This window comes from Prosopis cineraria, unplaced genomic scaffold (genome assembly GCF_029017545.1).
Source record: "Prosopis cineraria cultivar Desert tree isolate PC_DT_omini unplaced genomic scaffold, ASM2901754v1 PC1, whole genome shotgun sequence".
In the NCBI taxonomy this organism is placed as follows: Eukaryota; Viridiplantae; Streptophyta; class Magnoliopsida; order Fabales; family Fabaceae; genus Prosopis; species Prosopis cineraria.
The window spans coordinates 34017645-34025773 of record NW_026555332.1 but is presented as its reverse complement, the minus strand read 5'-3'; the positions used below and the strand labels follow the sequence as shown (position 1 = coordinate 34025773).

The window sequence follows — 8129 nt, the reverse complement described above, 5'->3', positions numbered from 1 at the left end:
TTATTATTATTATTTCTCAATTTGTGCGCATGTCATCATTGCACAGGGGTCATGCTAATCTTCTATGTATCGTTTCATTTTTATTGGATGTTGTTGTTGTTGTTACTATTATTATTATTATTATTATTATTATTATTATTATATGTACTCATACATTATTTTCAAATACGTGGGTCACACTAGTTCTTTCATGTAGTTCCTTTAATCTAAATGTTCTAGATATTGTCAGATGCATTCAAATTTATATTATCTATATTCATTTTAAAAGTTATTTTAAACATTAATAAGTTTAATTTAAAAATTATTTTCATTTAATTAGAATTTAAATTTTTATCAAGTATTATTATTTATTTAAATTATATTTTTTCACACCCGTACGCTGCATGGGTCACGTACTAGTTTTAACAAAATCTTAAAAGGAAAAATCACATCCTACCCCCTCCCAAAAGAATTAATTACAAATAAAGACTAATATGGAACAACTGTTATTAAAATAGGAACATGACTTATTTTTTCTTAAATAAGACTTATTGGTTCTTATTTGTAATTAATTTTTTTAGCAGGGGGTTGAATGTGATTCTCCCATCTTAAAAAGGATACATATTTAATGGCTTCACTACCAAAAGTTTAAAATCTTGAGTGGCCTAATTAAATTAAATTCAAAAGGAACTGTGGATAACAATCTTTACTAATCACCAACATTATTCTCGACAGATTACAAAAATGGGACATAAGTCAGTGAAGGCAAAATATAATAAATGTAACAATTAAAAATCGAAGTGTTTTATACCAGGGAGATTGACAAATAAATCCCATCGAAATAAGCAAATAACAAACAAGTACCATGAAAATGCAATAATTACTATGATGTCCTTAGGGACTTATCTGACATAATTTTTTTTCAAAATTACATTTTTGACCAAGAGCAAAATAATAAAAAAGCATGATTGTTAAGACATAGATTGAAGTTATCAATATCAAAGGTAAAATTGTTAATAGAGAAAGTGTAGTTGTTAGTTTAGTTATGTAATAACAAACAAATACGTTTTCTTTATTAACAACTTTAGCTTATCGATTAATGAATTCAGTTCATGTATTGGCAACACAATTGGTCATAACTTTAATGTAGTCATGCAATAACAAATACGTTTTCTTTATTAAGAACTTTATCTTTATTTGTTAATAACTGTGGTTAAGTTTAAATAACTATGCTTTCTATTATTTTGTATGATTTAGAAATGTAATTTTATTAAAAAAATGATAGATAAGTCCCTAAAGATTTTAAAAAAATTACCCCATTTTGTGGTATAATTGTATCATTTTTCCTATTTTAAATAGATTTATTTACCATTTTCCTTTTATGATAAATTGCATTAGAGCCCATATAATCTAATTATTGAAGAAAAGAGGCAAGAAATTTGAGTTGGGGATTTTCAGTTTACTATCACTGAGTTCTTTTTTGAGAAAATTAGATATATGTCTTAATAAATATTAGTTTAATGCTGTGTTTGAATTAAGAGAGATTTGGATTTGGACTTGAACCAAATCCCTTGCTTGGATACACGATTCTATAGATTTGGAATAGATTATAATTCTTTTATAATTTTAAATTTTTTTATATTCTAATTATTTGAAATTTCAATCACTTTCATTGGCTCTCGCGCATTTTGCATCTTCTCTCATCTCTCATTTTCATCTCTTGTAATTTGAAAAATATGTGTGTGCTCATCCTCTAAAATTTTTTAATACATCAAAGGAATTGTTGAAATGACAAAAAATTTCCAATTATTTTGCTTTCAACATAAATGTCTAAATACATTTACAAGGAATTTGTGGTGGGTCATTCATTTACCTTCATCTAATATAACATTAACGTTAAACATAAATGTTCAATAATTAATTAATATGCTCAAAACTGAACTTGAAGGAAACATGAACAATTAACAAGAAAAAAGAAAGAAAGTTTATAGTATAAAAAATATTTGAATACGCTTTCATTATGATTCGCACTATTCATAGGGTTACAATGAGGAACAGTTACAACATTCAGTTTCACGTTTGCCTTTGTTGAAGCAAGTAACTGCATTGGAGAGTGCGAGACTCATGATCACCTTCACCTGAGTCACAATTTGTTTTACATGTCAAAAAAATTTAAAAAGCTCAACAAATAAGTTGTTTGCTAGTGAAAGAATTGAAGAAAAATGCGAATAAAGAATACATTGGGAATACGAGAATGTCCAGTTTCTTGGGCTTTTATCATCATCATTCACACAATCCATATGATAGCTTATAGTGAGTAATTATATTAAAAATATATTTAATTAATTTCTTGGTTGGGCCATTCTTCCTAGAAATCTATTTAAGAAGTGATCTACATTCATCCAGACGTGATACAAGCCTATCTTCATATTTGTCAATTTCTCTCAACCCATGCCAAAGGTCCTCTTCTTAGTCATATATGAGCATTGAGTTTCTTATTTAATGAAAGCTCTAGAGTTGAACAATATCCTTATAAGCATACATAAACTTGTGCACATGTGAAGAACATGAGTTTGATGATCTCATTAATGATATTTTCACTCACATTCTAAATATTAAAATCTTATCATGGATGACCACCTACTGTAACTACACGATGGAGTCATCTACATTCAAGCAAGCCTTCATATATCAGGAGCAGAGATTGATTGGCCGATGATGATTAGCTATGGCTACTGTATCCTCCATTCAGGTATGGTTTTTCCTTTGATTTTTCACTATTTTGTCTTTGCCTTTATGTGATTTTTTGTGTATCTGTCTGTGTTCTCTCTTGATTCTTACACTTTTCACTATTTTAATTTACCTTTGATTTTTCACTATTTTTCCTTTGCCTTGTCATCCTTCTAATGCCTCCATCAAGTGAGGGTGTAGGCATTTGCCCCTTGGGAAACTTATATATATAATAGATATAGAATTTTAAATTTTGCATCCCTTTCCCTTCATATTTTGCGCCACATCTTTGTAATATTTTAAACATTAAATCCATTTGATTCTTTCTCTAAACTTAGAATGAAATTCAAAGTTTTTAACTTTGTAGCACAAAGTCCAGTAATATAATAAATATATATAATTGATTTTTTTAGTTATTAAATTATTTTTTAAAATTATTAATTTTTTTTAAAAAGAGAATTGCCCTCTAACATAAGGTCCTAGATTCACCGTTAGTCCCGACCCATATATTTCCAATTCTTTTTCTACTTTTTCTTTTGGTAATCAGATTTTATATAAAATGATGTTTTGATTTCTTACAAAACAGTGTAGTTTTTGCGTTTTTTTTAAATAATTTTCAAAGAAAACAAACTAAAACTGCACAATTTTAGTGTTTTTCTTTACAAAAATCATATAAATAATATAATATCACACCATTACATTACCATAAAATATCAAAATACATCTCATTTTATGTAAAATATAAGAATCAAAAGAAAAGGAAAAAGAGAAAACAGTTGAAAGGTTGGGGTACTAGAGGGTGGATAGGACATTATAGGTTTTGCACTAGCTAGAGACACAGGATTATTCGTCAGCCTTTAATAATTATAGGTAACTTAATTATCCTTTAAATTTATCAGAACCATGACAGTTTGATCTTCTTTGTAATGGATCCAGATGTTCCATCCACTCGGGTTCTGTGTCAAGAATCAAAGTTTCTGTGAAAAAGCATTATTGTCTTTGTTTGATAGAAAAGTTCAGCCATGAGGAGCTAATAAGAGCATGTATTCATCCTAGTGCGGTGGCTAATTCTGAAGCTTCTTTGAGTTCAAATTATTTGTACCAAAATTTGGGAAGCAACCATTATTGAAGATTCCATATCAATATTACTAAAGGTCTGTTTGGTTTTCAAACTTTTTACATTTTAAAAGTATTTTTTTACTTTTAAAATGTGGAAAGTTATTTGGACATGTTTTAATAAGAAAAATGAACTTTTGAATATGCTTTCTAAAAATTGGTGAATGTGAATTTTGATAATCTGACTTTTGAAAGCTTTTGGAACCCACATTTGAGTTTGGGTATAAATAATGAAGTTAAATGTATACCTAATCTTTTATTTTACATGCTACCCTTTTCCCCTTGATGTTTCTCTACTTTCCCTTTTTTTTTTATCCATCTTTATTCAACATTTTTTATCCTTCTTGTGTCTGCAGATAATATTTTTTTAAAAAAAAATTATATTAATAAATATTCACGTTGTCCTTTTGATTTCATGTTGGTCTGGTTATATTATAGTAGATTGAAAAAAAATTAATCAATACAATAAAATATTAAGAAACTCTTAAATTTGGCCTTGATGTGTAGAAAACTTTACTTCTTAACTTAATGTTTTAACCTATCAAATTTTTATTTAAAAATCAAGTTTTATGTTATTTATCACATTTTTAAAAAATTTTAATCTATTAAATTTGTATAATAAAAATTATAACTCATTATAAATTAATGTCCTTTTAGTAATTATATATTTAAAATACATTTCACTATCATAATCCAAACAACTTTTAGTTCACTAAATTGACTTTTCAAAAAATTTATCCAAATATAAATTTTAACAAACATATACAACAACTAACTTTTACCGAACTGACTTTTGCTAAATGAATTTCCAATAAATAAACTTTTGACAAACCAAAAACCAAGCACATATTAGTTCTTTGTTGGCCAAAAGTTAGTTTGTCAAAAGCTCATTTGACAAAAGTCATTTTAGTAAAAGTTATTTGTGATAATGAAATTTGTATTTAGATGCATCTTTTTGAAAGTCAGTTTGATAAACTGAAAGTTATTTGAATTACATATAGTAAAATGTGCTTTTAAATATACAATTATAAAAAAAATTGATTTATAATGATTTGTAATTTTTATTATCCAAATGCTTTATATTAAAAATATTTTTTTATATCATCATCAATCCCTATGTCATATTATAAAGCATTTTTTAGAAGGACATTTAATTCTTATCACAATATATTAAAGAAATTATTTAATTATTTATTACAGTTTTTTAATATTTGTTTTTTTATTTTATTTGGCTAATTTTTTTATCAGAACATTTGTTTAAATATGAAAAATTTTGAATTTTTTATTTTTAATCAAAGTTATTGAATTAAATGTGCATTTTTAGGGCAAAAGAATCAATTGATAACAAAATTATTGCAAGCATTTTCAAAAAGCTAAATAGAATTAAGTTGAAGAAATGAATTTTTAAAACTTTTCAAATGCACTTTTTAAATAGTTGAGGAAACCAAACAATTTTAATATCCACAAATTTTCAAAGGTCCTTCCTGAATATGAAATACAAAAAAACCAAACGGGCTGTAATAGAGGAAAAGTTTCAATGTTTGCTATGTCAGTGCTAACTAGAATAAGTCAGAAAATGCATGTAATGAAATTTAATTTCTTCTATCTTATGTCACCTAATTGATGTAATTAACAAGACATGTAGTCCAAGCATAGCTACGATCAAGTTTATTTTTTGTTGCCAATTCTGTTTTGTAATTTTTTTCCAAATTTCTTTTAATATGTTTGTTAGGAGTGTGAGAGAAGTTATTGTTGATACATTTTGATTAATATATGGCTTCCTATAAAGTTTTATATTTGATATTGATATTTTATATCAATGATTATATATGTCAATTATTTTTTATATATACCATTCAAATTGAATTGGAACAATTTGATTTACGGGATATTTGTAAGTTAGATTTTGGGAGAATGTCAACTAAGGACCTTCTACAAGAAGGTCAATACCAGCTAGATCTATTTTTTTTTTTTGAAGATTTTCTATGTTGACACATACTAAATTTAGGAACTTAGGTTATGATGATGAGATGATATAAGTTTCCTATAAGGTTCTTAATTGTCATTTTCCTTTAGATGTTTGATCAAGCTTTTGTTGTTTGTATGATAATGTCTAGATCCAATGTCATAGATGAGCACAGAGTATAACTTTTCCATGGTACTGAGAATAAACAGTAAATTTCTTTCAACTAAATTGTTACATGTATAAGAATTTAGTTTTAAACTCCCAACTTTTTGTTTAAATAATGATAATTTTTATTACTCATGCTAACTTGAATTAGTCATTAAGGCTTCATTATAAGACTTTTGGAAATTATCTTGAGACTAATGATACATATTTTAACAAAATCTTAAAAAAGATGCTTAATTACAGGTGTAGCTTCCAACTATCAAGACTCTAAAACTAGCACACCTTGATTAAATTTGAAAGGACACAATCTTTACCAGTCTTTAACATTGATAATTTTGATAGATTACAAAATGGGACAAGTGAAAGTAAAATATAAGAAATGTAACGATTAAGAATCAAAGTACTTAGAAGATTATTATAGAAGAAAAGAGGGAAAAAAATCCAAGCTTGGGAACTTTCATTTATTATCATTGATTGTTCACTCTATAAATAATAATTTATATTGTGTTCAGATCAATGAGGATTTAGAGATTTGGATTTTGATTTGTATCAAATTCTTCATATAAGTGCATAAAAAATTTATAAATTTGGATTTGATCCAAATCAAAAAATATTCCTTATTATTGTAATTTTTATAATTTTAAATTTTTTAGTCTAGTTACTTAAAATTTCAATCATCCCAATCTTCTCACTCTATTCATAATTTTACTATTGATGTCTCATGCCTTGATGGCTCTTACATTTCTTTCCTCTCTCATTCTTGTGCTTTACATATTAGGAAATAATATTTGTCCCTAGATGTTAATTTGTAATTTATAAGATTTAGTTAATATTAATTTTTATAGGGTATTTATTTGTAATTTTTCAAGTCTTCTTCTTATAATTTTTAAGTCATTTTCTAAATTTTGTTGTGTGAATTGATAATCAAAGTTTTTCACCAAAAAAATAATAATAATCAAAGTTAATATTTTTAATGGTATGAATAATACCGCATCATTTTTAATTGTTAAAAGAGAGTATTGCACTACAAAAAAGTTTAAAATACCACAAAAAATATTTAGGGTTAAGGTGTAATTTCGCCTTTAAACTATTTTGGAGGAGCAATATTGCCCTTAAAATAATCAAATCGGAGCAATATTGCCCTCTCTGTTAAAACATTCCTTACTGTAGCTAGTGAAATCCACATTTCATGAGTTAAGATGTAATTTTATTCCTAAATTATTCTTAGAAGAGCAATATTGTCCTCATAATTTAAAAATTATAAAATTAAAAAAAAATAAAATTAAAAAATATCAAATAAAATAATATTAAATATATATATATAAATAAAATTATAATAATATTAAATGTATATATAAAATTAATATAATAAAAAATATAAATTCTAATTTTATAGCTTGTCAATTGTAAGTGAATCTTGGTTAAATTAAATATGAGAAGGCTCAAAAGTATTTACATTTGCACCTTTAACTATCGACATCTTTATAAAAAAACAGTCTGAAATCTTATTTTATACATGTGAATTGCTCAAAAATAAAGTTGGCTTTTAGTATGATCTAATTTTTAAAAATTTTTTAAGCTTTTTTTAATATTATATTTAAAACCGTCTGATTTTTTAAAAATCACTTTGGTTCTCAATTCAACTTCAGTTTTTAGCTTAATATTGGCTTAACTTTTGTTCAATCTAACTCAATCATGAAAATAATTTTTGGTCCAAATTGAGTCATTAACAATAGCTTAGGTTGATAGTTACAGGTGTAAATGTAAATACTTTTGAGTCTATTCATATCTAATTTAACCATGATCCACTTATATTTAATAAGTTATAAAATTATAATTTATAACATTATTAATTTATGCCATTTTATTAACATATTATAAATTTTTTTCTTATATTTATTTTATAAATATATACATTTAATATTATTATAATTTTATTTTTATATATACATTTAATATTATTATAATATTATTTTTTTAATTTTATGACTTTTAAACTGTGAGGGTAACATTGTTCTTTTGAGAATAATTTAAAGATAAAATTACACCTTAATTAATAAAAAGTGAGTCTCACTAGCTATAGTAACGAATGTTTTAATAGCAGGAGCAATGTTATTTTGATTTAATTAGTTTAGGAACAATATTATTACGATCAATAATTTACGGGCAACAT

General features: G+C 25.3%; 1 pseudogene; it reads right to left on the bottom strand.

Annotated features, from left to right (window-relative positions):
- On the bottom strand, positions 1-90 carry LOC129296606 (U6 spliceosomal RNA; annotated as a pseudogene).
- Between the last annotated feature and the right edge of the window lie 8039 nt (positions 91-8129).